The sequence below is a fragment of the Apis dorsata genome, unplaced genomic scaffold (assembly GCF_000469605.1).
Source record: "Apis dorsata unplaced genomic scaffold, Apis dorsata 1.3 scaffold_88, whole genome shotgun sequence".
NCBI classification, from domain to species: domain Eukaryota; kingdom Metazoa; phylum Arthropoda; class Insecta; order Hymenoptera; family Apidae; genus Apis; species Apis dorsata.
This window is the reverse complement of record NW_006263386.1, coordinates 760,153-764,725: the sequence shown is the minus strand read 5'-3', so window position 1 is coordinate 764,725 and position 4,573 is coordinate 760,153.

Below are 4,573 nucleotides of genomic sequence, written 5' to 3'. Positions count from 1 at the left end.
AAATTATTCAGACTTTAACATTACTAAAAAAAAAAAAAAAAAATCATTCCACGTTTGTTCACCCCGAATATATAATTTCCATAGATGACGAGAGTTCAAATTGTTATTTGAAATAAATTTCTCCACGATGAGCGATGTCTGGCCTGTGTAATATAAGAAACAACTGATGGCGCAAAGTACCATTGTGAAAGTTATTCAAAGGAAAGCGACTATCATCGGTCTGAGACGGTTGTAATGGGGAGGAGAGGAGAAGAGGAAGGACGGACAGGCGGTAATAGAACAATAGGAGCCGCGGGAGTATAATGGGCTATCCGAGTATTTGCATTTGAGGTATGCGGCGCACATTGAGAACACGGCCAAATAACTGCACATTTCTACAACGGCGGTACACGTGTGTATTCGTCCATCTCAGATATCTCTCCCTCTCCCTCCCCTCCTTGTCGAGAATTGGACAACGTTGGAGAACGGAAATGGAAACGAAGTTGCGCCGAATTCGCAATTCGCGAGCCGTGAAACTGTGGAAACTACACCCCTTCATCCTTACGCGACATATATAACGATAATTTAGCGCATTGAACGTTTGCTCTATCGTTCCTTCAAACTTCCCTCTATGAATTATACGACACGAAACTAATAATTCCTTCCCCCACCGTTAGTCAAGAAATTAATGCTGCTTCTTATCAGAATTTGAGTTAACTGTTGAACTATCGTTGGATAATGGATGATTGACCAGATTAAATTAATCAGCGTTCAGTCAGTGGTTCTCATACTTTTCATAAAAAGAAAATTTAAAGGTTTTAATGTTATTGAGCTATCTAATCAGTTTCGTATATTGACAAATTTTACACTTACTCGAATTTGCTTACTTTTGAATATAATATATAGAGCATATCAAAATTTTCCACGATCACTTTTCTTTAATTGGATTTTCTTTAATATATTTATCTTTTTCCAATTACTATGTACTTGTATAGTATCTATACAATAATAGATATCTATAATTCTGATTAGAGACAAAGGATGATTGTGTTTGCATCTCGACGACCAGTTCTTGAACATTCGACAAGTATAGATATCGATACGAAATTCGCAAACTACGTTCCAGGGTCACAATATCGCATGGCTGGAAAAGCCTGGTGGGGAAACTGGATGGAACGATACGAGTCCCTTGGGAATCGTCTCGCAGTAGGTATACCGACCTTCTCCTATTGAATAACTCAGCGTTAACATCAACCACGTGTCTCCCCGCCCTGCCCTTTGCCTACCATTGCTTTCCACCCTCTGCCATTCGGGGAATATCGGGATGGAAACAGGGGAAAGAGGGAATCGATGGAAAAACACTCGTTTTCTCGACGCGTGAATCCGACAATCGGTGCACAAGGAACGTTTTCGAAAATTTTTCCTTTTTTAATGTTACGTTTTTCAACGATCTGTTCTCCCTTTCGTCCAATCCGAATAATTTTTCTTCTAACTTTTCTTCTTTCTTTCTTTTCTCAAGTAAGTCGAAAACGTAAACAGAAAATGAAAGATTGAAATTATTAATTCTTAAATATTTATTAGTTTGGGTAAAAATGTTTTTGAATATTTGGGAATATTTTTGAATTTTTCCCTTGGAAGAAACCAACTTTATTTTTCTATTCACCGGGGTAAGGTAATCTTCGAGGGAATCCAAGTTAGAATGTAGGATGTGAAAGAGTTTAACCTTTAACATGACCCCATGAAAGTTATTGCACGACTATTTTTCACGAAGTTATGGCAGTTCAAAAAGATTAATAATGTTTCAGTGAAGTGCTCTAATGTAAGTAAGATAGAAAGATATATGTGTTAAAATATTTGCCTGATATTACATTTATATTTCTATTTATAAAAATACATTCTTTAAAAATACATTCTTTCTCTAAATTATCTAATTTAGTTACATATATTCTTAATTTTAACAATTAAATTTTATATATTTACTTTTTATTAATAATAATAAAAAACAATTAAATTTTCTTTTATTATCAATCTTATACTGATTATTAATCTTTTCCAATCAACAAACATTTCATAATAAAGATTAAAATATAATTAATTTATTAAAAATGGCAAATATTCACACACATACATAATTTCTGAAATAGATACCTAATTCAATAAATGATTCAATTCAAGTATGCTAGATAACATATAAGTATTTCATTTTTTCAATTAGATGTACAAATTTCTTCAGAAAATGATTCAAATCTCTCTGAATTATCCTAACTCTTCCATGTTCGAATCTCGAAGAACGAATCTTGCTCGACATTGTAAGACAAGAATGAAACTTGATGGTGCATGATCCCACCATTGATGAATTGGACAACTAGTTCGATTGTACGAGACATGAATTAATTTGACATGGAAGATTCGATTTATCGATTATTGATTTCAATCGATTCTCGAATTAGATTGGCAAATAGCTCCTTTATTCTAACAGCTTCATTGTCTATGCACGATTCCATTGTTTCTCGAAGAATGTACTCTAATTTAATTCCATTAAATTTCTAAGTTTCTAGACTTCTCTCAATTATTATTATTTGATAAAAATAACACGTGTCTTTTAAAATTTTCCCTAGTTTCTTTTCTTCTCAATAAGATATCTTTTCTTTTTTTTCAAGAAGCCACACCTTGTTCCTTTTACCAAATTAAATACGCCTATTCCTTTTTTTTACCTTGGAGGAAATTTACATTCCAATCAAAATCTATTTTCGAGAGAAAATTCGCGCGTAAATTCGAACGCGTAATCGCACGCAGAATCCAACTTTTAACGACGTTTTGAAGATCTGCCGAGATCTTCATTCCACCCGGCACGATCCTCCTCGAGAGAATCATTCCTCGCCATCTGGCCGTAAAACGGATGCTGAGGGAACGTCGGGATTGCCGGGGGCGAAAATCCGATGTCGTGGCTTTCCAAGAAATACGAACGCACCCTTTGGGCAAAGGTACAATGAATGGAAGGGAGTCTGGAGCCTAAGTAAGGTCAAAAGGGCCCTTTCGAGCTAACTGAGTACATATAAATATGTAAGAGATCCCACCCTCGCCATCGGTGTTTACGAAACGCGCACGCACGGATCAAAGAAGATGGACGAAGGATTTTAATTTATTAATAATAAAATTTCTACTTGAAATCAACAAAGTGATAATTTTACACTTTGCTTCGTGATGAAAATTACAGTTATTGGCTGGATGAGAATTAATTTGAATCTCTGTAATTGTATTATTATGTTTTGGAAAAGACTCGTTTTCTATATATCACGCAAATTAAATTTATCTGGTATTATCAATTAATTATCTGTAATTTTCAATTCATCCAGGAGAAATCATCGTTAAACTTTTCTAAAATTAAAGATTCTAATCGAAATCAGAATTGATTAAAATTGTGATACTTCTAGAAATTAATTCAACCACGAATAAATACGAAGGTTTTAATAATTCATAAGCTCATTTTATTAATTAAATTAAATTCTGAATTTCGTCTAAATTTTAATCCTGCAATAATTTTATACGCCAAATATTCTATTCTAATTCCTCCAGCATTACTTCCTCGATCAATTACTGGATTGAATCGAGAAAGTTTCAAAGACTACTGCATCAAAGAAGAAATGGAAAGAAGTGGAGAATAAATAAGCGAGATGAGGCGGGGAGTTAAGAAGTGTATAACGGAAGGGAAAAAGGAAACGAGAATGAAAATATACGTACGTTGTATCTGTTTTTAGTCACTTCTCTCCCGTCTCGGGATTAAACGGCTTGAATTTCTTTTGAGACGAAATCCCGGGCAACTGTGAACGGCGTGATTACAAGAAAAATAAATTCTGTTACCATTTTATCGCTCCTAATTTCAGAATTTTTCTATTTCTATTTTTCCACAATGATGAATAGGGGAATAGGGCAAGGAAAAAAAAAAATAAAGAACAATAAAAACAATTTCTAGTTAAGTTACTTTCTATACTTAACTTGAACGAGATTCGTGAAGAGATTTTAAATTGATACTCTAATATCAATAATTTTTCAAGCACAAATATCTTTTTCTTTTTATAATAAATACGATGATGTATAAAAGTTAAAGATCTTTCAAGAAATTTCATTTATAATAAAAAATCAACCTTAAGATTAAAAATTAAGATAATCAAAAGACAATTAAAATAAATTAAATTACGAAAAAAATAAATTCCTCGTTGGTTCGTGAAAGCTATGTTCTGTGTAAAAAATGTTTTATTCCTTCAACGTGATAATTTTTTCCTCCTACACCCAATCCTCGTAATGCAATCGTACACACAAGTGAAGGGTGATGTAACGAAGACAAGTCACGTTAATTACCCGCGACAATTAACCAACGTGTCAAGTTAATTATCAAAGTGAGTCACCGTGTGACAACGAGAAAGTTAAATCCGTTTTGTTTCCAACATCACTTATTCTCATCAAAATTCTATTAGTAAACGTAGTCGACACGTTCGAGAAATTACACTGCCACGTTCCATTTGGTAATTTTCCCCCTCGTTAACCAATTACGGCCGAATTAGCCTTAATCTAAGACAAGTATTTTTCTCTCTCC